Here is a 27349-nt window from a genome sequence, read left to right on the forward strand (position 1 = left end):
GTTTTTCCAGAGTCAATGTAGAGATGTTCTTGAGGTGTAGGTGACATTAACAAGGGATTGATAGGATGTAGAGCAGTGTTTCTCAACTCCAGTCCTCAAGACCCACCAACAGATCATGTTTTCAGGTTTTGCTCAATCAGGTTTTCTGGCTTTCATTAATGTTGCACAGGTGATGGAATTATTCCTTGTCTAATATTGAGGAAAACCTGAAAACCTGATCTGTTGATGGGTCTTGAGGACTGGAGTTGAGAAACACTGATGTGGAGAGTGAAGGAAATATCTGACTCAAATATAACCCTAAGACAGCTGGCAAAATAGTAGAATCACACATGGAAATGGCAATATTGGGTTTATGAAGGGTAATGTAGCACCCACGGGGCAAGGGGTTAGCTTTACTCGTTGCCGGGCCAGTGATGTCGGGTCTGGGGATGTCACGTGTGGCCCTGTCCGGCTTTGTGGCCCCAAGGCGTACAATAAAAGGGGATGATGAAGAAGGATGTTTGTCTCATGACGCCACCTGTGGTACGTGGCCAGGGATTAGCCGCCGCTGTGAGTGATGTCCTCCGGGACTGATAGTGTCGGAGCCAAGATAGTTCTGCTCCCCATAGGTGGAGCGGGCCCCGGGGAGGATGATGGGGATGATAGTTGGCCACTGGTACCGGAGAGTGGGGCGCCGGCGCCAGTAATGATAGACTCAGGCAGCAGGTGCGGGTCAAGATCTATTTACTCACAGTTCTGGTGCTGCACTCAGAGTACCGGTCTCCGCCGTGATGGGCCCCAGCCGATCCCAGGTAAGTCCAGGATCAATGCCGATGCTGTGAACTGAGAGCCCTTCCTCCTTGTGTGACACCCTGGGCAAGCCAGGGGTCACAGGTAATGACACCACCACACCCTACACCCTGGTTAGGTATGTGAAGCCCCGCTAGTATGTGTCTGTGCATTACCTTCAGGGACTCCACGTGGATGGAACAGTCTGGTCACAGGTAGGAAATCTTCTATTTGGGATTGTCGTGACGCCACTCTCAGTATTGCGGTCAGCGGGGACCGCCACTGCAGATTAAGGGTTGCCTGGGGCTGATGGTGAGTGCAGTCAGTATATTAGCCCCCTGAGAGTGAGGCAAGCCCCAGGCCCCGGTGTATGTGTGTGGGACCACAGGTCGCAGAATGACTCAAACACAGTCCAAGAAGTCTTTCAACGTGTTTACTCACTGTTTGGAGGTCACGGTGAGATGCCCGGGCGAAAATGTGATAACCAGGTGGAACCAGGAATTCCAGGAGGCCGTTCTGAGGGTAGCTGTCCACTCGCCTTCCTTGCACTCTTTCTGTTTTAGGAGGATCCTTTGCTTGAAGCGTGGTAGGACCCCTCCAGGGAAGCTGTTACCACCCTGCTCCCCTCTCTCTGGCTCGTCTGCCGGCAGCGTGGCCTTGGTGGGATGGCTTCTGGCCCTGTCCCCTTATGGGCCTGGTGATTGCTGCTTGGCTCAAGCTCTGTGTAGTCGTGGTGAGGGCATGAATTACCCCCCCCCACCTGTAGGTTAAGCAGCTCTGGATGATCTGCTGCCTGTACTGGGGACCTAGTTCCCCTTGTGTGCTCGGATACCGGGATCTCCGTACTCAGCCACCCTTCTCTCTGGATGATTTTCAGGCCGACCCACGGTACTCCTTTCTCCCCCGCTTTCAGCTACTGCACTCCTCAGGACCTGTCTCACACACTAGAGCTCCTCTGCCCTGCTTCCTCACACTTCAACTTCTTCCTCCAGACTCTCCTCTTCCTCTCTCTCTCTGCCCTGCTTCCTAGCAACCAGCCCCTGAACACACCCCTAGCTGGGAATTGAAAGTTAACCCCTTATGGCTACCCAAGGGTCCCCTCTGGTGATGTGGGAGGCCTGATCACTATATGTTTGTGTGTGCACCTCATCCTGGCCTTTGGAGATTACCTGGAAGCATTGCTCCCGCATGGGTGCAATACTCTGTGGTGCCTGACCAGGTCAGGGGCGCCACATTCCCCCTTAGTTATCATCAGCACGTCCTCGGGCTGCAAAGACAAGAGAAAGAAAAAAGGTAATTACAAACTTTTCCCACACAGGGGCAATTATTTACATTTAAACATGCCAAGTACCATTCCACCACCAACCACCCACATGTCCGAAACCCACCCAAAAACCTCCAGGAGGTAGGTCGCCGGTCCTTTTGGTGACCAGGGCTGGGCCATCACATTCCCCAGACCTTTCCTCCAATCTTCCTCTCCTGAGGAGAGTGGTGTAAGGTAGGCCCCATAAACAGGCGTACCCGCTTCCGAGTGTTGGAGGGCAGGCCCCATAAACAGGCGTGCCCCCTTGTTGGTGCAGAGCCATGCCCCTCAACAGGCAGACTCTGTGGTTGATACCAAGGAGGTAACTTTTTACAATGCAAAAGTTTGTGGTTAAATCCAGTTCATAACCAGTGGTCTAACATTTTAAGGAGGTCTCACAATAGTCCTTGTGGGCACATTTCGCTTAAACGTTACCTAACTGTAAACAGGTTAAACATTACATTTCATACAGTCACTTTGAACTAAACTGTACTTTCTCTATAGCGTAATGGGAGCTGACCAAAATTGCTGCGGGTTGATCTACGCAGTACTATACTGTCATCTGTCTGAGGTTGTGTCCTCCCACCCGATGTATGTGTCTCAATGTGAATAATAGGTGTACTAGGTATTGATACCAGTGCATGATCTTCTGCTTCAGCTACATTTGGCTCTTCCAGGTTCTGAACAGGTTCTTCTGGGTCTCTTACTTCTCCAGATTGAGGGAATGTAATAACCGGAATAACTACTGCTCCATTGTATTGAGGCCAACTTGCTGGAAAATCTCCAAGTACAGTATGGATCATCTTTTCTTTTGGTTCTTGAACTGGCAAAGGGTTGGGAATTTCTTCAGGCGTTCTTAGTTGTTCAGGACATTTCTTTAGGCGATCTCTAGAAACGACAGCTGTTGTCTTTCCTCCATCTTTGCTGATAAGGCATGTCTTTTCATTGCTAAGCGTCGATGGTAACACAGTATAGGGTTCTTCTTCCCAGTGATTGTCAAGTTTATGACGTCTTCTCTTTCTTTTGAGAACTATATCTCCTGGCATCAAAGGAACAGCAGGTGCTTTTCGATTGTAGGCCTTTTCTTGTTTCTCACGCTGCTGAGTCAGGCTTCGCTCCACACACTCTTGTACTTTCTTGTATTGGGCTTGGCGGTTGGAATCCCAATCAGCACCTTGTAGATGGTCTTCAGGGGTCTCAACTCCCATTTCCAGATCTACTGGCAATCTCCCGGGTCTGGCCCTCATCAGGTATGCCGGTGTGCAGTTCGTGGAACTCACAGGGATGTTGTTATACATGTCCACTAGATCGGGCAGCTTTTCCGGCCACTGACTTCGTTCTTCTAGTGGGAGCGTCTTCAGAAGGTCGAGAATGATGTGGTTCATCTTCTCACACATGCCATTGGTCTGGGGATGGTAAGGCGTAGTACGGATCTTCTGGCAGCCGTATAGGTTACAAAACTCCTTAAACACTTCAGCTTCAAAGGCTGGTCCTTGGTCAGTGAGCACTTGATCTGGATAGCCATGTGGTCGACAGAAGTGTGTTTGGAAAGCTTTGGCTGCAGTTTGACCTGTCAAGTCCTTGACTGGTACTACCACCAGGAATCTGGAGTAGTGGTCAACCATAGTGAGAGCGTAGTTGTAGCCTTGTCTGCTGGGTGCCAACTTTACATGGTCCAGGGCCACGATCTCCAGAGGCCGTTTAGTTTGGATTGGCTGGAGTGGTGCTCTCTGGCTGTGCTGGTCTTTTCTTCTAAGATTGCAGGGCCCGCAGTTTCGACACCACTTCTCTAGGGCAGATCTCATGCCCACCCAGTAGAATCTTACTTTAAGTAGGGCCTCCAGTTTCTTCCAACCAAAGTGGCCTGCACCATTGTGATAGGCTTCCAGCACCATCCTCGTATCCTTCTGTGGTACAATCACTTGCCACACCTTCTCATGCGTCCTCGGGTCAATGATGCTCCTGTAAAGTTTGTCTTGATAGATGAGTAATCGACCCCTCTCCTTCCATAGGTACTGTGCCTCAGGTGGGGCTCCTTTGTCAAGGCTGGCGCCAGGCTGGCTGATCAGTTTCTTTACCAAGCCTACCGCTGGATCATTTTCCTGGGTCTCCTTCCAGTTGTAGTGAGGTAGTGGGTTCAGGGTCACCTCTTGGCGGTTGGCACGCGACTGCCGACACTGTTTTGCTCCATGGCGATGGAACGCTGGCAGCTCAATTTCTTCAAGATCATCTACATCTTCACCCTCGTCTGCTAGGTGAGGCATCCTGGACAGAGCATCTGCGTTGCCGTTCTTGCGGCCAGTTCGATACTTGACAGTAAAGTCATAATTCGCCAGTCGGGCTACCCAACGCTGCTCCATGGCACCCAATTTAGCAGTATCCAAGTGGGTCAGGGGGTTGTTGTCCGTGAAGACAGTGAATTTGGTGGCTGCCAGGTAGTGCTTGAACCGCTCTGTGATAGCCCATACCATGGCCAGGAACTCTAGCTTGAAAGAGCTATAATTCTCCGGGTTTCTTTCAGTAGGCCTGAGCTTCCTGCTGGCGTAAGCAATCACACGCTCTTTGCCTCCCTGCACCTGTGAAAGCACTGCTCCCAGTCCCACATTACTGGCATCTGTATACAGTACAAATGGTAGACTGTAGTCAGGGTAGGCTAGGATCTCTTCACCCGTCAAGGCCCCTTTCATTTGTCTGAGGGAGTGTTCTTCTGCTTCTCCCCAGTGAAATGGCGGGCCGGAGATCTTTCCTCTCTTCTTTGGGTGGCCTACCAGGAGCTCTTGCAAAGGCGCTGCCATTTTCGTGTAGCCCCTGATGAACCTTCTGTAGTAGCCTACCAAGCCAAGGAACTGACGTACCTCCCGGACGGTAGTAGGTGTGGGCCATTCCTGGATGACTGTGACCTTCTCTGGGTCCGGTGCTACTCCTTCTGCACTGACCACGTGACCTAGGTACTGGACCTTTGGCTTCAGTAAATGGCACTTGGATGGTTTCAGCTTCATTCCATATCGGGATAGTGCTTCAAAGACTTCAGCCAGGTGTTTCAGGTGGTCCTCGTAGGTCTTGGAGTACACGATGACATCATCCAGGTAGAGCAGGACGGTTTCAAAGTTGAGGTGCCCTAGGCAGCATTCCATAAGCCTCTGGAAGGTCCCGGGGGCATTGCAGAGTCCAAATGGCATGCTGTTGAACTCACAGAGGCCCATTGGGGTGGTGAAGGCCGTCTTCTCCCGATCTTCTTCTGCTACAGATACTTGCCAGTAGCCACTAGTAAGATCTAGGGTAGAAAAGTAGTTAGAGGCTTTCAAGGCAGCGAGGGATTCCTCTATCCTTGGCAAAGGGTAGGCATCCTTGTGTGTTATCTGATTTATCCGTCTGTAATCCACACACATCCTCATCGTGCCATCCTTCTTTCTTACCAGGACCAGGGGAGCCGCCCAGGGGCTACAACTGTCCCTTATGACGCCTGCCTCCTTCATGTCCTTCAGCATGTCCTTTGTGCGCTGGTAATGGGCTGGTGGAATAGGCCTATGTCTTTCCTTAATGGGAGGATGACTGCCTGTGGGTATGTGATGTTGCACCCCTTTGATCCTACCAAAGTCTAGTGGGTTCTTACTAAAGACCTGCTCGTATTCCTGCACGACCCTGTAAACCCCATGTTTCTGGTAGTCGGGTGTAGAGTCAGTCCCCACGTGTAGTTTCTGGCACCAGTCCTCTAACTGCTTTTGGGAGGTCTCATCCTCTGTTGAGTCAGCTTGTGTCAGGGGACCTACAGGTGTTATGGCGTCATCTGAGCATGTAAACAGTTTGGCTATGGTAGCGTACCTTGGTAGTCTGGCTTCCTCCTCCCCACAGTTCAACACTCGTACAGGCACTCGTCCCTTGTGTACATCAACTACCCCCCTGGCTGTCAGAATCGTGGGCCAGTGGTCTGAATGAGTGGGCTCTAGTACAGCCTGGTAATCTTGTCCTCTGAGACCTACCGCTGCTCTACACCACATCATCATTTCACTCCGTGGGGGTATCACAATGGGGTTAGCATCCATCACCCGTACACTACCAATCTCACCGCCAGCCTGTTTTACCTGTTGCTTCCTCAGAATGATTCGGATCTCCTTTTGCAAGGCTCTTTGCGACCTGCCCTCAGCACCTTCAACAATCTGGTGAAGCAACAACAACACTTCCCCTAGGCAATTTTCTATGACATTAGTGCCTAAAATCATTTGCGGGTTCCTTTCTCTAATATCAGTGTCCACAACAATCAGTCCTTGTCCCTTCATTTCCTGCCTTCCCACCTTTATGGTTACCTCTTTGACCCCGATCTGGTCTATAGGTTGTCCGTTGGCAGCATAGATGGTGAGGGAGGGGTCCGGTGGTCGGAGATCGTCGTCCGACCAAAACCTACGATACAGGACATACGGGATCGTGGTTACCTGAGAGCCGGTGTCCAATAACGCCGGGGTAGGGATCCCGTCCAGGACGATGGACAGGACAGGACGTCCACCCACGTACTGATCACAGCAGCGACTTGGGCCTGATCTTCTTAATCCTGAGGACTGGCCCCCGGCCCCAGGTTTGGCTCGTTTAAAGGACAGGCCCTTGCATAGTGTCCTGCCTTCTGGCAACGACGACAGATGGGTTGTCCAGATGAGTCATAGCGATCACTGCTCCTGCCTCGGGTTGGGGGACCTCTTCTCCTCCGCATCCAAGGGACGTCCTCTGGGTTGTCAGCTAGCAGGATCCGATGAGGGACTTTGGTCTCTGAGGGCAACTGCATTGCTTTCAGGATTTGTGCGACGTCCTTAGTGAGCTGTTGCACCTGGGAGGATAGTGTATTTATGGTCTCTGCTGGCGTGTTGAGTCCTTTTGCAGTTACCAGGGCCTGCGAGGAGGATTCCGCTCCTGCAGCCGTGGAACTGGCAGGCCATGCTGGTGCGACGGGGTCTGTGTCCACAGGAGGTTGGAGTGCTTTCACTGCCCTGTCTTTCAGAATGGCAAAGTCCACGTCAGGGTGTTCCAGGGACCACAGCTTCATCTGCTTCCCATCCTCAGGAGAGCGCAGGCCCCGCAAGAATTGTTCCTTCATCATCCGGTTTCCTTCCTGATCACTGACAGGGTCCACCAGCTTGAGAGCCCGTAGTGCAGCCTGCAGCCTGAGGGCATAGGCTCTTATGCTATCTTGGGGCTTCTGCCGGCAGTTATAGAAGTCCGTCCTCAGCTCTCCCTCGGTGCGGTGTTCAAAAGCAGCTGCTAGTTTGGCAAAGATGGTCTCAACAGAGCTCCGGTCATCATTGGTCCAGGACTCAGCTTCCAATTCTGCTGCCTCAGTCAATTGTCCCAGCACCACAGCGGCCCTCTGCTTACCAGTCATCGCGTGCATGTCTAGCAGGGTGTTGATCTTCTTCTTAAACCCGGTCAGCGTGTCTATTTTACCGGCGTATTGGGGCAGCCATTGCGCTCCTGGGACATACAGCAAGGAAACTGGCATTATGGGGGAGATTTCAGCCGGCGCGGCTGCGACCGCGGCACCGGCACCAGGCGCTGCTGCGTCCAGCGCGACGGGGGCTGGCATCGCTTGGGCTGCGTCGCCCTGACCAGGGGCATTACCTCCTGCAGCGTCCATTTTTCTTCAAAAATCTGCGCGCGCCCCTTTCACTTCCTGGAACAGAACGCTCTCTGAATTGTGGGGATTCTGGGGCGGCCACACCTCTTCGTGGGCAGTGCTCTTTTCCCTCGCGCGGGCTGCAGCGCGCGCTTTTGAAGATGGCAATATGGCGGCGGTTCAATTTTTGCGGTCGGACCTCTGAGGCACACGGTCACCTGTCTGAACAGGTCTAGTCCAAATCCTGTTCGTGACGCCAGAAGTTGTGAAGCCCCGCTAGTATGTGTCTGTGCATTACCTTCAGGGACTCCACGTGGATGGAACAGTCTGGTCACAGGTAGGAAATCTTCTATTTGGGATTGTCGTGACGCCACTCTCAGTATTGCGGTCAGCGGGGACCGCCACTGCAGATTAAGGGTTGCCTGGGGCTGATGGTGGGTGCAGTCAGTATATTAGCCCCCTGAGAGTGAGGCAAGCCCCAGGCCCCGGTGTATGTGTGTGGGACCACAGGTCGCAGAATGACTCAAACACAGTCCAAGAAGTCTTTCAACGTGTTTACTCACTGTTTGGAGGTCACGGTGAGATGCCCGGGCGACACTGTGATAACCAGGTGGAACCAGGAATTCCAGGAGGCCGTTCTGAGGGTAGCTGTCCACTCGCCTTCCTTGCACTCTTTCTGTTTTAGGAGGATCCTTTGCTTGAAGCGTGGTAGGACCCCTCCAGGGAAGCTGTTACCACCCTGCTCCCCTCTCTCTGGCTCGTCTGCCGGCAGCGTGGCCTTGGTGGGATGGCTTCTGGCCCTGTCCCCTTATGGGCCTGGTGATTGCTGCTTGGCTCAAGCTCTGTGTAGTCGTGGTGAGGGCATGAAGTACCCCCCCCCACCTGTAGGTTAAGCAGCTCTGGATGATCTGCTGCCTGTACTGGGGACCTAGTTCCCCTTGTGTGCTCGGATACCGGGATCTCCGTACTCAGCCACCCTTCTCTCTGGATGATTTTCAGGCCGACCCACGGTACTCCTTTCTCCCCCGCTTTCAGCTACTGCACTCCTCAGGACCTGTCTCACACACTAGAGCTCCTCTGCCCTGCTTCCTCACACTTCAACTTCTTCCTCCAGACTCTCCTCTTCCTCTCTCTCTCTGCCCTGCTTCCTAGCAACCAGCCCCTGAACACACCCCTAGCTGGGAATTGAAAGTTAACCCCTTATGGCTACCCAAGGGTCCCCTCTGGTGATGTGGGAGGCCTGATCACTATATGTTTGTGTGTGCACCTCATCCTGGCCTTTGGAGATTACCTGGAAGCATTGCTCCCGCATGGGTGCAATACTCTGTGGTGCCTGACCAGGTCAGGGGCGCCACAGGTACACCTAAGCTAAACCAGAAATCCTTGTTGCCTTCCTCCAGGGGCTGATGTCCACACCAGGGGGTGGAGCCAGGCGGTTGGTCTCCACCCACCAAGGAGTTCACAGTCCTGGAGGAGGGAAAACTGGCAGATTAGTTGTGGAGGTTGAAGTAGTAGGAGGAAAAGTAGTAAAAGAGGAGCCTGAAGTTAGTCCGGGTGTGTGCCCCGGACTGAGACAGCAAGGTTAGCAGACGGCGGTGACCGTCTGCAGGAGTGGCCTATCGGAGTGGCCGTGAGGACCGTGGACGGGTGGTGGCCCGGCGGTACTGGACCGGTACACAAGGAGAAGCCAGCACCATTGGCAGGGGCCTTTTGGATCCCGGCAAGGCTAGGAGTCGCTGTGAATTTGCCAAATCCGTCGGTGAAGGGGACCTCCGGGTCTCCAAACAACTAAGTCCCGATTGAAGGCAACCGTCCAACCATAGGAGAGAGACACCGCCACCGCCAAGGCACCAGTTTCTCAGGGCCAGCGCCTGCGGGCAAAGAGGGGCTCCTCCGGCTCATATCCAAGTCGGGGAGCGGGTTACCGGTGGAAATCCATCGCTACCAACAGTGAACATAGGTGCAGGGAAAGAGACAGTCACCGTTAACTACCGGGGAAAAGCAACAGCAGCCGTCCGTGGGAACCGTCTTTCCAGCCGTGTGTTTTACCGAGAACTGTGTCAACGTCTCAGGCTGAGTGAGTACCACCGTGCCGTGCGGCACAGCGCTGCTCCTGCGACCCTGCACCTCACCAGGCCCCGCACCTGGCCTGCAATCCACCCCTACCCCATCACTGGGACCCGGGACAATCAATCCCCTACCCACGGAGGGGAGAAATAACAGCAAAGCTGCTCCCTGTCACCGCTCCCGGGATCCCCATACAGAGCAGCGGTGGTGTCCACACAATCACCACAACCGTGGGTGGCGTCACGGACAATAAATCCCCAAAACCAAAACCCCTTTTCACTCACGGGCGAGGAGCGCCGCTTGAGTCCCCGGGATCCGGCCCATCGCTCGAGCCACCGAGCAGCAGAGGCCGCAGCAGCAGCGGCAGCCGGACCCGAGCAGAGGGAGAGCGCAGCGTCCCCTCCTCCGCCCACGACAACTTGGCATCATGAACAGGATCTTACCGCTCTGCCGTTGGGTAGAGGTGCGCCTTGTTACCGCCGGAGGTGTCCGGCCAGAAAATTTCAGAAGCCGCCATCTTTGGCGCGAGAAGTTCCCGCTCGAGCGTCTCCTCGAGTAGTGGAGGCGCGAAAGCCAAAATCCTGCCCCGATAGAGGAGGGGCCGGACAGAGGCTAAGGGGGACGGAAACAAGATGTCTGCGCCCAACGGAGCTGCTGAAGGAGCGGCGTCGCAGCCGCAGTGGCACCCGTGGATGGAAATGGGCCTGCCCAGGTCCCAGCCATGCTGGCGGGGGGTGCCGCGGTCCCAGCTCTCGCTCAGGTGATGCCGTTCTCCTTGCCCTATGTGCCCGGAGCTACCTGGCTGCCGCAGTATGACGGGAAGCCTGATGCGTTACAGGTCTTCCGGAAGAAGCTTAGCCCGCTCCTAGAATTGTACCCCCTGACTAATAAGAAACGTGCAGCGGTAGTGCTGGGCCAGCTAACCGGCGCAGCTGAGCAGGAGGCGGAGACCTGGGCCGAGGGGGACCGGTTCTCTGTAGCCACCATCTTTGAGAAACTACAGACTGCCTTTGAGACCCGTACCGAAGCTGAGCTGAGGATGCAGTTTTACCAGTGTCGGCAACGGTCTGTGGATAGCATTCGGGACTACACTTTACGTCTGCAAACCGCCCTCCGCACACTGAAGCGGGTGGACACCATCAATGAGGCGGACAGCAACAAAATGTTAGTAGAGCAATTTGTGCAGGGAATGAGGTCCTCTGAGGATCGCAAACAACTCCGGCTGTGGGCCCTAGAACACCCTGATGTGGACTTTGCTGTGTTAAAGGAACGGGCCATTAAAGCTATGCAACCACCAGCTTCGGAAGTCTTGGAACCAGCCCCGTGGCCAGTTGAGACGGCCCCCGTCGTGGTGGCCCCTGCCCTACCAGCCTCTCCAGTACCTACAGCTCCAAGCAGCACGATGGAAGAACTGGCTGCCCAGGTCCGCTGCATGGATGGAGACCTCGCCAAGATTCTCGCCGCACTCCAACCTCTGACCAGATCCCAGCCTCCAGCAAAGATACAGCTCGCCGACAGCCCTGAGGATGTTCCCTGGATGCAGCGGAGAAGTGCTAACAACTCGCGGAACAGACCTCCAACCTGCTACAGGTGCAGCAAGCCTGGCCATTACTTCCGACAGTGCCCGTTAAACGAGCAACCCTTGGGGCCACGGGCCAATCCTCAGGAGTAGAACCCCATGGCCCCCCAGACTGGCGGGACCGGTATATCGGGGCCCGGCCCATCATCCCCGTGGCTGTGGACGGCATACCAGTGATGGCTCTCTTGGACACTGGATCACAGGTAACCACCATACCATACACATTGTACCAACGGTATTGGGGGACAGATGAGCTGGCTCCCCCAGATACTAGTATAACACTGATTGCTGCTGATGGACTCCCACTGACTCAAGTGGGGTATAAACAAGTGGCCATGACTGTGGGGCGAGCTGAACTGCAACACCAGGGTATGATTGTGATTATGAATGAACCCAGTGATCATAACCCGAAGTAGTGCTGGGAACCAATATGATGGAGCACTGTATGAGTGATGTGTTGGCCCTACTGCAGCAGCTGGCCGCCACGGCGGCGGGGAGCCGACAAAGAGCTATGCAGCGTGAGATCCGAGCCTTGATGTACCGCCAGTATGTAAACTCGACGGAAGGGGAGATTGGTGGGGTGAGAGTGATGGATGTTGCCCCGTTGACTGTGCCCCCTAGGAGTGAGATGATGATTTGGTGTAGGGCAGCAGTAGGGCCTCAGGGGCGTGACTACCCTGCCATGATAGAGCCCATGCCCTTCGAACACTGGCCCACGGTAATGGCCGCCCGAGGGGTGGTAGATGTAAAGAAGGGGAGAGTGCCCGTGAGGGTGCTGAACTGTGGGGAGGAAGAAGTCAGGCTTCCCCGGTACGCTACCCTTGCCAAGCTGCTCACCCTGGATCCCCACACCATCCATGACGCAGCTCCTCCAGTTTCACTACCTACTGCCAGCACTCACCCGCCCCAAGGGGGGTCGGAGGAGTGGCACCAACAGTTACACGTGGGCACTGACGATACCCCTACACATCACAAAGAAGGGGTATACAGGGTGGTACGAGAGTACGAGCAAGTTTTTAGCAAACATCCCATAGACTTTGGGCAGATTAAAGGGGTCCAACACCATATCCCTACCGGTGAACATCCCCCTATCAAAGAGAGGTACAGGCCCATTCCCCCTGCACACTACCAGTACGCCAAGGACATGTTGAGGAATATGAGGGAGGCAGGGGTTATCAGGGACAGCTGTAGTCCCTGGGCCGCCCCGTTGGTGCTGGTTAAGAAGAAAGACGGCACCATGCGGATGTGCGTGGATTACCGGAAGATTAACCAGATAACACATAAGGATGCCTACCCTCTGCCCCGTATCGAGGAGTCCTTGTCCGCGCTGAGAACCGCCAACTACTTCTCCACCCTTGACCTCACCAGTGGGTACTGGCAGGTGGCCGTGGCGCCCGAAGACCAAGAGAAAACTCCTTTACCACCCCTATGGGACTCTGTGAATTCAACAGTATGCCGTTCAGGCTGTGCAATGCCCCGGGTACCTTCCAACGGCTGATGGAGTGCTGCTTGGGGCACCTGAATTTTGAGACCGTCCTGTTGTATCTGGATGATGTAATTGTGTATTCACAGACATATGAAGCCCATCTGGAACACCTGGCCGAGGTGTTCGCGTCCCTTGCCAAGTACGGGATGAAGTTGAAGCCCTCCAAGTGTCATCTGCTGAAACCCAGAGTGCAGTATCTGGGGCATGTGGTGGGAGCAGAAGGTGTCGCCCCCGACCCCGAGAAGGTCACTGCCATCCAAGACTGGCCGAGGCCAACTACAGTGAGGGAAGTAAGGCAGTTCCTGGGTCTGGTAGGGTACTACCGTCGCTTCATCAAGGGATACACGAAGATGGCTGCCCCCATGCAAGACCTCCTCGTGGGACAGACCAAAGGTGGTAGACCCCTCGGAGCCCCACTGGTGTGGGAAGAGAGGCATGAGGAATCCTTCCATCAGCTTAAAGCGGCCTTGACCGGGGAGAAGATCCTAGCGTATCCTGATTACAGCCACCCGTTCATCCTCTACACCGATGCCAACAATGTGGGCTTGGGAGCAGTCTTGTCCGAGGTCCAGGATGGGAAGGAAAAAGTGATTGCCTATGCTAGCCGAAAGCTCTGACCGACTGAAAGGAACCCTGAAAATTACAGATCTTTCAAGCTGGAGCTCCTGGTGCTGGTGTGGGCTATCACCGAGCGGTTCCGCCATTACTTGGCAGCAGCAAAATTCACCGCTTTCATGGATAACAATCCGCTGACCCATCTGGACACGGCCAAGTTTGGTGCGTTGGAACAGCGGTGGGTGGCCAGGCTAGCCAACTACGACTTCACAATTAAATACAGGGCCGGTCGTGCCAACGTTAATGCTGATGCACTCTCTCAGATGCCCCACTTGTCAGAAGAAGGGTGCGAGGATGACGACCTCGAAGAGATCGAGTTGCCTGCATTTCACCAGCCACCAACTGAGAAGGTACATGTCCACCAACAACGGGTGAACCTGGATCCACTGCCCAGCCAGGAGAGCCAGGAAGCTCAAAACCAGGTGCCCGCTGTCCGCCTAGTCAAGACTCTGGTGGAGCAAGGCGCTGCTGGAATAGACCCTGCCGCCCCAGCTGAAGCCCAACGCCTGTGGAAAGAACGGACCCGGCTCTATCTACACCAAGGGAAGTTGTACCGTGAGCTGATTAACCCAAAGACTCATGAGAAAATCTGCCAGTTGGTGATTCCCCAAGCTAATGTGCCCACCATTCTACAAGCGTACCATGATGGTGCCGGACACTTTGCATGGAAGAAATTGGAAATGCTGTTGAGGGAGCGGTTCTATTGGAGTGGGATGCGGGAGTCTGTGGAGGCCTGGTGCCGAGAGTGTGGCCCGTGTACGCTGAGAAGGAAGGACGAGGCCAGCCAGAAGGCACCCCTGCACCCGATCGTTACACATCAACCGCTGGAGCTGGTCGCCCTGGACCATGTGAAGCTCACCCCCAGCCGAAGTGGGTACACTTACGCTCTCACCATAGTGGATCATTATTTAAGGTTCATGGTGGTTGTCCCGGTCAAAGACCTAACCGGCCGTACCGCCGCTAGAGCGTTCCAAGCTTACTTCAGTCGACCACATGGATACCCTGAGAAGGTGCTTACTGACCAAGGCCCAGCCTTTGAAGCGGAGGTGTTCCATGAGTTCTGTCAGCTGTACAGCTGCAAGAAGATCCGGACCACGCCTTACCATGCCCAAACCAATGGTATGTGTGAGAAGATGAACCATTTGGTCCTTGGCCTCCTCAAGACGTTGCCGCTAGAAGAGCGGAACCTGTGGCCGGAGAAGCTGCCTGACTTGGTCGATATGTACAACAATGTCCCGTCCAGCTCAACGAAGTGCACCCCAGCATATCTCATGAGGGCTCGCCCCGGCCGACTGGCGGTGGACCTGGAAATGGGACTGGAAGCCCCAGAAACACTCCCCTCGACGGCTGAATGGGACACCCGGTGGAGGGTTCAGTACCGACAGATTCAGGAATATGTGGAGAAGAACTTAAGTCGGAGTCGGGAACAACAGGAGCGGCGCTTCAACCAGAAGGCGTCTGCTGGCCCTTTCCAGCCTGGAGATGTAGTGCGGAAGAGGAGAACCCACAAGCTGGATGATCAATGGGAACAAGCCCCATATGTCATACAGCCCACAGGATGGGAAGATGGGAAGGCCTACAAGATCAGTCGTGACCAAGGCGGCACTTTGGCCACGGTTTCCCGGGACCATCTGAAAAGGTGCCCACCAGCATTGAGGGCAACGGCTGAAGTACCGGTTCCCTCACCAGCAGAGAAGGCAAAAGAGGTAATCCACACCGTGATGGGTGACTTCCCAGCGGACTGGCCTACGCAGAACGGCGTGGTGATTCTTCCAGTGATACTATTCCCACAACCCGTGGATGAAGAAATGATGGAGGTGGTCAACCGTGAGCCAGAGCCAGTGCCAGTGCCAGTGCCCAGGGATGAACCTGTGCCCAGCTCCCCTATGCCTCCGCCTGCCCCACACGATAACAGGGAAGAGAGACTGATTGTTCCCTCTCCCCCGCTGCCTGTCACCACTGACACTGGACCCCGGAGGTCCACTCGCCCCAACCTAGGTAGACCCCCACTTAGGTACAAGGAAACTACTATTTAGAGGGGGGGTGAACATGTGTGTTAAAAGTTGGAAGTTCTGAGAAAATGATAAGTGATCAACCGAAGTTAACCTGATTGTCTACACTGCTGATTGAACCGGTCGTTGCCGGCACCGTTGTCCCCGTGGGGACCGTTTGAGGTTGCGTAAGGGACTCCTTACGGACAAGCCCGTGAACTTGCAGGGCAACCACAAACTTGTGGGATGTAAATAAAAAAATGTTGTTGCAGCTTCCACCGTTGCCGCCTCCGGAGAGGCAGATTGGAGGGAGGGCCCGCAGTGGAGCAGGCTGGGGCCCAGCCACCACAAAAACCGGTGGCTACCCTCTGGGGGTTCCAGGGGCTCCCCATGGACGTGGGTCCCCTGGAAAGGACAGATCCCGCTCGGGTAACTTGTGCAGGACTGGGGTCAAGTGGTGCTGCCTGTTTCTTAGGGGCAGCATCAGGGCCAGGTTACTTGGGTGGGTGAGAGCGGAAGCCGTAACCGTTTGAAACCGTTTGCAACGTTTTAAGAAAAGTGCCTCCCATTGTGGGATGATGTTCTTCTACTTGTATTGTTTTTTTTATCTTTTTCAGAAAAATAAAACCGGTGTTGGACGGGCATCCCGCGGACGGTCTGCATTTTGCTAAGGGGGAATGTGACGCCCTGGGCAAGCCAGGGGTCACAGGTAATGACATCACCACACCCTACACCCCGGTTAGGTACACCTAAGCTAAACCAGAAATCCTTGTTGCCTTCCTCCAGGGGCTGATGTCCACACCAGGGGGTGGAGCCAGGCGGTTGGTCTCCACCCACCAAGGAGTTCACAGTCCTGGAGGAGGGAAAACTGGCAGATTAGTTGTGGAGGTTGAAGTAGTAGGAGGAAAAGTAGTAAAAGAGGAGCCTGAAGTTAGTCCGGGTTTGTGCCCCGGACTGAGACAGCAAGGTTAGCAGACGGCCATGACGGCCGTGACCGTCTGCAGGAGTGGCCTATCGGAGTGGCCGTGAGGACCGTGGACGGGTGGTGGCCCGGCGGTACCGGACTGGTACATAAGGAGAAGCCAGCACCATTGGCAGGGGCCTTTCAGATCCCGGCAAGGCTAGGAGTCGCCGTGAATTTGCCAAATCCGTTAGTGAAGGGGACCTCCGGGTCTCCAAACAACTAAGTCCCGATTGAAGGCAACCGTCCAACCATAGGAGAGAGACACCGCCACCGCCAAGGCACCAGTTTCTCAGGGCCAGCGCTTGCAGGCAAAGAGGGGCTCCTCCGGCCCATATCCAAGTCGGGGAGCGGGTTACCGGTGGGAATCCATCGCTACCAACAGTGAACATAGGTGCAGGGAAAGAGACAGTCACCGTTAACTACTGGGGAAAAGCAACAGCAGCCGTCCGTGGGAACCGTCTTTCCAGCCGTGTGTTTTACCGAGAACTGTGTCAACATCTCAGGCTGAGTACCACCGTGCCGTGAGGCACAGCGCTGCCCCTGCGACCCTGCACCTCACCAGGCCCCGCACCTGGCCTGCCATCCACCCCTACCCCATCACTGGGCCCCGGGACAATCAATCCCCTACCCACGGAGGGGAGAAATAACAGCAAAGCTGCTCCCTGTCACCGCTCCCGGGATCCCCATACAGAGCAGCGGTGGTGTCCACACAATCATCACAACCGTGGGTGGCGTCACGGACAATAAATCCCCAGAACCAAAACCCCTTTTCACTCACGGGCGAGGAGCGCCGCTCGAGTCCCCGGGATCCGGCCCATCGCTCGAGCCACCGAGCAGCAGAGGCCGCAGCAGCAGCGGCAGCCGGACCCGAGCAGACGGAGAGCGCAGCGTCCCCTCCTCCGCCTGCGACACTTGCGCTTGGTGTTGGATGCCCATGGCCTGAAGCTGCTTGGGGACCCCAGTTCTTGTAACTCATCTACCGTCCCGTATGCAGGTGACGCAGGTCTGCTGTGGAGCCTGACCGTAATCCCGACCCCGGACCTTATGTTCCACTGTGCTCCGGGAATTGGTGGTGGCCAGAGGGATGTACAATTGGTTTGCAAATTGCAGATTATGGTAGTCTAACATGGAGTATGTTCCACCCTAGGGCTCTGCGCCCTGCTCTGTACCGGTTCCGAGGGAGCAGTGAAGCTCTCCCATCAGCAACGGTGTTTCTCCTCTGTCTCTCCAGCTCACCCGGTCGTCTCCTGCCTCTTCCAGTTGGTCTGGTCCTAGCTGGAGATGCTTTTAAGCTCTCTCCAGAGACTATGTTGTTCTGTGTCCCAGACTATTCTGAATTGATTTCCTGTGTGTTCTGTAACTTCCCCAGTGCTGCCCCACCTCCCAGGCCGTTGCCCTGGTAACCGGGAATTTCCCAGGCTGGCTGACTTCCTGAATTGTGTAATTACTGACTCACTAACTGGGTGTTTGTATGAATGTTGTATAAGTGCTAAACACCAGCGATTAACCTTTTCATCACCCAGGATAAGTACTGCACGTTAAGTGAGATGCAGTACCCTGTAGCGACTGAAGCCTCAGGGGTGCCACATTAGTAGAGGTAAGAAAAAGAAGTTCAGTTTTAGATAAGGGAGGACATGAGGTTAGAGACAGCAGACAGACAATCACTGGTATTTTTTAGTAATGCAGGGGTGATTTCAGGAGACAATGTGTATAATTGGATGTCATAAGCATACAGATGGTGCAGGAAACCAAATCTATTGACGGTTTGTCCAATAGGGGCAGTGTATAGGAAGAAGAGGAGAAGGCCTAGGACTGGACCATGAAGAACTTCAGCAGTAAGGGGAAGAGGAGAGGAAGAGGAGTCGGGAAAATATACAGTGAAGGAGCGATCAGAAAGGTAGGAGGAGAACAAGTTAGCTTTCAGCGTTGATCCTTGTAGGGAAGTTACTCATTAATTTTGACACTGACGTCTTGGTTGGTCAATGCTAATGAAGTTGTGACAAGGAGTAATCTAGCTGACAGTAAAAGGGTGGAGTGATCATATAGAAGATACACAGATATAGGAATAAAGTTCAAAAGAAAATGTGAAAATCAATAGAAGTCACTGACAGACAACAGCAAAAGAGGATCTGAAATTTTCTAAGGATATTATTATGGAGCACAGAGGAAAAACAAGACCCAGGTAACTGTACTAAATCTTATAATATGATCACACAGTAGAATCTGTACATCATTATCTACAACATTAATCTAAATGATAGTTTCAGAAACTAAAATGATAGTTTCTTAATTGTGTTGTTTCCTGGAGAAACAACACAATTAAGATTTCTGGAAACGATTTTCAATGGTTATAAAAGATCCATATATGAAGCTGTGGGATTCACCTATGAGGAAACTTCTGGCACTTCTGTGCTTTCACAATTTGTTTATTGAACAGCACAGTGAATTAGAGTGATAATGTCTTAACTAGATATCAATATACTGTACATGGCTTGGTCATAAAACCTGCTGTACTGAATAACATCTATAAACACACATGAAACACCTACTTTATAAAGTCAATCCTCACAGTTATAGCTTGAGACCCAATGTTTTAAGCAAAACCTGCTACTAATTTACTCCAATTTTTATACAGTATGCCTTTGAATCACTAAAATGTTTTGTGTTGTACAATCCTTCTTGGGCTGCTTGTACAATGTTAACTGTTTATATAAGATACTGTCTAGACCTCTTTGAGTCCCTAGAAGGCGGGGCCACACGGGGCACTAGTGCGATCCTCGCATGACTCTCGGCTCATGCTGGCAGCACAGCAAAGCCGAGTGTCATGCTAGTATCCCTGCGACTGAGGTCCGACTGTGCGAGCGGACCGCAGCTGCGGGAGGCGGACCGGCTCTGAGGAGGGAAGGGTCGGTGCTGTGAAGGGGAGAGATTTCTCTCCCTCTCTCCTCCGTAGCCGGCTATTGCAATTCTCTCACTGCACTCGCGGTACACCGGTGTACCGCAAGTGCAGTGCGATTTTTCTCTCACCCCATTCACTTGAATGGGTGCGAGAGAAAGAGTCTCGCATTACAGTTGCAGCATGCTGCGATTGTTTTCTCGGTCCGATTAGGGCTGAGAAAATAAATCACTCATGTGCGCTGACACACAGGCTAAAATTCGTCCGAGTGGAATACGAAGTTTTATCACACGCCACTCACACCGTTTTTCTCGCCGTGTGCCTTAGGCCGAAAAATCATCACCGGCTCTGAAAGAATACCGGCACACAGGTTTTAATAAAGTGTACCTGTCATTTCAAGTGCTTTTTACAAATAAGCTGTCACATGTCTGTACCTCAGAAATAACACTATTTTTCTCCGTTGTATGACTAGAATTTTGCATTCTTCACCACTTTGCCGCCCTGCAGCTCTGCTTATAATTTTCAGTTGTCCCTGAGCTAGTGGGTGGCAATCAGCTGCTACAGTGGCATGCAAAATTTTGGGCACAACCAATCAAAATTATATGTTTTTTTGTATATTGCAATCAAAATTACTGTTACAGTGAACAGTTAAGAAAGGTGAAGATGAAATGATCTCTAAAAGGCATAAAGTTAAAGATAACACATTCCCTTTGTAGTTTAGGAAAAAAATATAAACCGTATTTTCCGGAGTATAAGACGACTTTTTAACCCCTAAAAATCTTCTCAAAAGTCGAGGGTTCTCTTATACGTCGGGTGTCATCACTTTACACACAATAAAAGATATTTTCCCCTCTCATCTGTGCCCACGCTGCCTCTAGCTGTTTCTTGCAGACCGCAGGCACACAGACTCCTCTGTGATAGCGTCTGGTGCACAGAGCGGAAGCTGCAGGATGTCATTGACTCGCCCACCCCAGGGCTATGGGACACCCGGTGCCGGGCTGGACTAGTCCGGTGGTAGTCAGTGGTGGCTGGGCCCGGCTCCGTGGCCCTGGTGGGTGTCAGTAGAATATGTGGCTTGCTTGTTAATGGTTGTGTTCGTGACGCCACCTGTGGTATGCGGCTAATAAGCCGCCGCTGCTGTGTGAGGCCTCCGGGATGATATTATGGCAGCTATGATGGTACTGCTCCCCACAGGTGGAGCAATGCCCGGGGCACAGTTGGTGCTTGTGAAAGTCTATGGTGCTGTGTGACTAACACGGTGCAGGGCCGACAGGACAGGCGAGGAAAGAACCAGGCACAAACAACAGTCTCTTTACCTTTTCCTCTTTTACTCTGGGAACAGTCCAGTCCTGGGAGACCGTTACAGGTGGTGATGGGGATCCGGTCGGCCTGGAAGTACTTGGGGTGATCTTTCTGGCCAGCTGAGTATGAGGCCTACTCCTGTACCTTTCTTGGTGATGATAGGACCCTGCTTCTCTGAATCCAGCAATGGCCCTCTTCGCTGCTGGGACCAATAGCACGTCCCTTCCCTCTGTAGGTGGCTGCGCAGGCCCACTCCCTGGTGCTTCTCCGCTGGGGTCCACACCGGGCCCTGATGCTGCAGCTGTACCTTGGATGTGTCTGGGCCAGGGGCTTGCAGCTCCCCTGCCCTTCGGATTCGGCTACCAGGGACGGATTTTATACCCTGGCAACCACAGACTCCGATGTCCGAGTCTCTCTGCTGCCTCTCAGCTACTCCTGCTTCTCTGGGCCAAACTGCTCCAGCTCTAGGCCCCAGATTCACAGGACAGCTCACTCTGTGTCTGTTCACTTCTGCTGCTCCCTACAGACTAACTAACTCCTCCCCCAGGTCAGGCTTAAGGAAGCTCCCTGAAACTTCAGGTTCAGAGCTCCCCCTACTGGCCTGAGGGAGAAACTGCGGTGGATGTTAACTTACTGGCCAGTAGATTTCCCCATTACCTCCAGGCTCAGCATTAACCCTCAGGAGGGCAATGCCGTTGTGGCGACCAGGTCCTAGGGCGCCACACTCCCCCTTAGTTAAATTCAGTACTCCCGGACTGTAGAAACAAACATGACATGTTAGAACATTTCATCCCATTATGGGAGGCGCAAATACTTTAACGTTACAAACTTAAACATTACTATAAGAGTCCAGTGTGGCTCCCTGCCGGGTGTCCATTACACTGCTCCATGGGGGACCCGCTGCGATCAAACCCCCAACGTAGGCTCTGGGCGTGCGTCAGAGCATTGATGACCCCACTCTATGCACGCCGGACGGGTTTTTCTTCAGGGGTGTTTGAGCACACTGGTGCTAACTATGAACAATTTAGGTGTTGGCCACCCATAGTCCAGTGGCCCAATTGTCCATTTTCGCAATCAAAGAAAAAAGAAAACATTTTGTGCACAACATGACAGACATTTTGCATAACTATTTACACTCTAATAAGTACTCTTTACTTTATACAGTAGACTCCCTATACCTTAGAGGGGGTTGTCCCCGAGTGCTGCGCTGGGACCTACGTAGCTCTGGTGTTTGCCCCTGACTACGTGGTACGTCTTCTATCTCAGCACTACAGGTGGGCCTAACCCCAATAGGTAAGCGTGATGGTTGCCTTTGTGGTCCAGGAGTCGCCAAGGGTATGACAGGTTCACCACTGACAGGGGGTTGATCCTCCTGTTCCACTGCTGGCGTGTCATCTCGTGCTGGAGCGGACGATTCTTTAGGTGGATCCGGAACCTTTTCTGTTTCTGGCTCGACCAACTGCGGAAACGCCAAAACTGGTACCACTATGGCATTGTTGATTCGGGTCCAAGTTTTGGGGAACTTCCCAAGGATGGTTTGAATCATCTCCCCTTCTTTCTCTTGACTTTGGGGACTTCCTTGTACTCCTTCCATTTCTCTTTGGATTCGGCACCGTTCAGGGCACGCTTTCAGGCGGTCTCGGGAAATTGCTTGACAGGTCTTGCCTTCATCTTTGCTTATGAGGCATACCTTACTATTGTCAAAGTTGGAGGGGATAATGGTGTAGGGCTCGTTTTCCCACTGATCATCCAATTTATGCGTCCTCCGCTTCTTCTTGAGGACTTGTTCTCCAGGTGCTAAGGGAGTTGCTGGGGCTGTTTGATTGTAATGCTGCTCTTGTCTCGTTCTTGCTTGAGACAGGCTCCTCTCTACGCACTCCTGGACCTTACGGTACTGCTGCTGCCGTTCTGTATCCCAATCCTCTATTTCTTGAACCGCCTCAGGCGACACAGTCCCCATCTCAAAGTCTACAGGCAACTTACCAGGCCTGGCTCGCATCAGGTAAGCGGGGCTGCAGTTGGTCGAATTCACTGGGATATGGTTGTACAGGTCTACCAGATCTGGCAACTTTTCTGGCCATTGGTTCCTTTCCTCCAGCGGTAGGGTCTTCAGCATATCAATAACCACATGGTTCATTTTCTCGCACAGTCCATTGGTTTGGGGGTGGTACGGTGTGGTTCGGATTTTCTTACAACCGTACATGTTACAGAACTCTTGGAACACTTCAGCCTCGAATGCAGGACCCTGATCCGTCAGTACCCTTTCCGGATAGCCGTGCGGTCGACAAAAGGATGCCTGGAACGCTCTAGCTGCCGTCCTGGCTGTCTGGTCCTTCACAGGCACTACTACCAGGAAACGAGAGTAATGGTCCACAATGGTGAGGGCGTACACATAGCCTGACCGGCTTGGTGTTAACTTCACGTGGTCCAGGGCCACCAACTCCAGGGGCTGCTTCGTGACAATTGGCTGTAGGGGAGACCTTTGGCTGGCATCATCCTTCCGCCTCAAGTTACACGGGCCACAGTCTCGGCACCATTTCTCGATCATCTTTCTCATGTGCACCCAGTAGAACCGATCACGGAGTAAGGCCTCCAACTTCTTCCACCCGAAGTGCCCGGCGTTATCATGATACGCTGCTAGGACCATTGGAGCATCCCTCTGCGGAACCACTATCTGCCAGACAAGTTCATTTGTTCGATAGTTGACATATCTCTTGCAGAGCTTGCCCTGGTAGGTGAACAGTCGTCCCCTCTCCTTCCACAGCTGCTGGGCTTCCTCTGGAGCGTCTGGGCCAAGATGGGTCTCAGCTTGCGCTAGCTTCTCTTTGACCAATCGCACGGCCGGGTCACCATTCTGTGTTTCTTCCCAATTATGGTGGAGTAATGGATTGACCGAGACCTCGTGCTGGTTTAAGCGCTTCACTCCCACAGCATGCTCACACTGTGAAACACCCTGGTGATGGAAAGCCGGTAACTCTATCTCTTCGAGTTCATCCAGGTCTTCTCCAGACTCGGGTAAGTGAGGCATTCTGGACAGCGCATCAGCATTGTTATTCTTCTTGCCAGCCCGATACTTGATGGTAAAGTCAAAGTTAGACAGCCGGGCCATCCATCGCTGTTCCATCGCACCTAACTTGGCTGTTGCCAGGTGTGTCAACGGATTGTTGTCCGTGAAGATGGTAAACTTGGCCGATGCCAGATAGTGCTTGAAGCGTTCAGTCACTGCCCACACAATAGCGAGGAACTCCAGCTTGAAGGAACTGTAGTTTTCTGGATTCCTTTCCGTGGGCCGAAGCTTCCTACTGGCGTACGCTATTACCCTCTCTCTGCCTCCCTGTACCTGGGACAGAACTGCTCCCAGTCCCACGTTGCTGGCGTCTGTGTACAGTATAAACGGTTGGCTGTAGTCAGGGTAGGCCAGAATTTCTTCTCCCGTGAGAGCCCCTTTCAGCCGGACAAAGGATGTTTCCAGTTGGCTGCCCCATTCAAATGGAGGGCTCTGCTTCTTAGCCTGCTTCGGCTGGCCCACCAGGAGATCTTGAAGGGGCGCTGCTATCTTGGTGAACCCATCAATGAACCTTCGGTAGTAGCCCACCAGTCCAAGGAACTGCCGCACCTCCTTCACCGTGGTGGGTCTTGGCCAGTCCTTAATTACCGTGACTTTCTCCGGATCAGGTGCCACGCCTTCTGCGCTGACCACATGACCCAGGTACTGTACCTTTGGCTTCAAGAGGTGACATTTGGACGGCTTGATCTTCAGGCCATATTTCGACAAGGACTCAAACACTTCTGCTAAGTGCTTCAGGTGGTCCTCATAAGTCTTGGAGTAGACTATTACGTCATCCAGGTACAGCAGCACGGTTTCGAAGTTGTGGTGGCCCAAGCAGCACTCCATCAACCGTTGGAATGTCCCTGGGGCGTTGCAGAGCCCGAATGGCATACAATTGAACTCACAGAGACCCATTGGTGTCGTGAATGCAGTCTTCTCCTTGTCCGCCTCTGCCACGGGAACCTGCCAATACCCACTGGTGAGATCCAAGGTGGAGAAATAGTTAGCTGACTTTAAGGCTGTTAGTGACTCCTCTATTCTGGGTAGTGGATAGGCATCTTTATGTGTAATGCGGTTAATTTGCCTGTAATCTACACACATTCTCATTGTACCATCTTTTTTCTTTACGAGCACTAGTGGAGCTGCCCAGGGGCTACAACTATCTCTGATAACCCCAGCCTCCTTCATTTCCCGTAACATTTCCTTGGCACACTGATACTGGTACTGGGGGGTACAGGGCGGTATCTTTCTTTAATGGGATGATGATCACCCGTGGGGATTTGATGTTGAACCCCTTTCACCTGCCCAAAATCTAGGGGGTGTTTGCTGAAGACCCGCTCGTACTCCTGTACCACCCGGTAAACCCCATGCTTTTGGTGTGAGGGGGTGGAGTCGGTGCCCACATGTAATTTTTGGCACCAGTCTTCCGGCTGCCCCTTGGAGCCATTGTCTTCCGCCTGGTCGGACGGGATCAAGGGTTCCACTGCTTTAATGGTATTGTTGCTGACAGTGTACAATTTTGCCACAGTGGCATACCGGGGCAATTTGGCCTCCTCCTCCCCACAATTCAGGACACGGACGGGCACTCTCCCCTTGCGGACGTCCGCTACCCCTCTGGCTATCAGGACTCCAGGCCTACTGTCTGAATACATTGGTTCTACCAAGGCATGGTAATCCTGACCCTTGAGGCCTATTGCTGCCCGACACCATATCAACATTTCACTTCTTGGGGGTATTACAATGGGGAGGGGGTCACTTACCCTCACACTGCCAATTTCTCCTCCGGCCAGCTCTACCTGCTGCCTCCTCATCAGGGCTCTGATCTCCCTCTGTAGGACACGCTGCTGCCTGGAGCTGGCAGTTTCAGACGCCTGCTGTAACAAAATTATCACTTCGGCAATACAATTTTCTATCACATTTGTACCAAGAGTTAGCAGTGGGTCAGATTCTTTGCGATCAATATCTACAATTATCATCCCCTGACATGGCAATTCCACCCGCCCCACTTTAATGGTTACTTCTTTGTACCCAATCTGAGGTAAGGGCTGACCATTACTGGCCACAATTGTTAAATCATCATCTGGGCCATGGTCAATGTCTGAATCGGCCCAATATCTTTTGTACAGTTTGTGGGGGATGGTTGTTACCTGGGACCCCGTATCCAGGAGGGCATTCAAAGGGATTCCATCCAGCACAATAGGAAGGACCGGTCGTCCTCCCACATACTTGCTGCGGCTGGGGGTTGAGCCGGGCTTCCTTACACCTGGGGGTCGGCTCCTGGCCCCAGGCTCGGCCCATTTAAAGGACAGCGTCGTGCAATGTGGCCCGCCTGGTTGCAGTTGCGGCAGATCGGTTGTCCTGTTGAATCGTACCGGTCTGTGCCTCTGCCTCGGGTCGGCGGAATCCTTCTCTGTCGCATCCATGGGACGTCCTCTGGGCTGGAGGCCAACTCGATTTTCGCAGGCGAGGGGGTCATTTGTAGAGACTGCACGGTCTTGGCAAGGGCAGCCACAGTCTTGGTCAGCTCCTGGACCTGTTGTCTGAGCTCCGCAGTGGGATCCTTATCCAGGGACTGCGCCTCAGCCCCTGCAGTGGCTCGTGTTGCAGGCACCACCCCGGGGTACGTGATAGCAGGAGGCCGGAGGGGTACTGGGTCATTCGGCGTAGATTCTCTCAGTACCCTGATGGCCTGGTCCTTAAACTTGGCAAAGTCCAGAGCAGGGTTCTGCAGGACCAGGATACGCAGCTGGGTCCTGTGGGCATCTGACAGGAGCCCCTCTATGAACTGCTCAGTTAGGAGTTTGTCTTCTTCACGTACACTCTCTGGGTCCACCTGTTTAACTGCTTTCAGGGCCTCTTGCAGGTTTAGGGCATAGTCCCTTATGCTGTCTGTGGCCCGCTGCTTGCACCCAAAGAATCTCATCTTTATCTCTGCTGCGGTGCGAGTGTCAAACATACTCTTTAGCTTGGCCAGTATCTGGGCTGCTGTCCCTTTATCTGTATCAGGCCATGACTTCGCTTCACGCTGGGCTGCGCCGGCTAGCTGTCCCATTAATATGCCCACCTTCTGGCTCTCAGTCAGCGGATACACCCGGAATAAGCTGTGCAGGCTTTCTCTGAAGTCACTCAAGGTATGGGACTCCCCGGAGTATTGCGGCAGCCATTCTGCTCCCGGTATGTATGGCATGGTGATCGGCATTACCGGCGCTACAGTGGGGGCCGGGGCGACGGCGACTGGGATTGCTTCTGCTGGTGCTGCGGCGTCTCGGGCTATGGCAGCCACCTGCCCTCCCTCTGAGTCGGACATCTTCCTCCCCCTTAGTGAACCTTACCAGGCTCCGTTCACTTTTCAAATTTTCTTCCGGGTCGCGCGGGGTTAACAGCGCTCTGCTCTGATGGCGCGCTCCCTTCGCGCTCTTTGTCAGGCACGCCCCCCTTCTTCCTGCGCTCGGCGAGGCTAATGGCGGCGGTGGTCTGCAGCCAGTACACAATCTTTTAAGCACAATTCCGGCAGGCGCACAGTACCCGGTGGGACCGGGCACGAAATCCTGTTCGTGACGCCAAAAGTTGACTCGCCCACCCCAGGGCTATGGGACACCCGGTGCCGGGCTGGACTAGTCCGGTGGTAGTCAGTGGTGGCTGGGCCCGGCTCCGTGGCCCTGGTGGGTGTCAGTAGAATATGTGGCTTGCTTGTTAATGGTTGTGTTCGTGACGCCACCTGTGGTATGCG

The sequence above is a fragment of the Anomaloglossus baeobatrachus genome, chromosome 3 (assembly GCF_048569485.1).
Source record: "Anomaloglossus baeobatrachus isolate aAnoBae1 chromosome 3, aAnoBae1.hap1, whole genome shotgun sequence".
In the NCBI taxonomy this organism is placed as follows: domain Eukaryota; kingdom Metazoa; phylum Chordata; class Amphibia; order Anura; family Aromobatidae; genus Anomaloglossus; species Anomaloglossus baeobatrachus.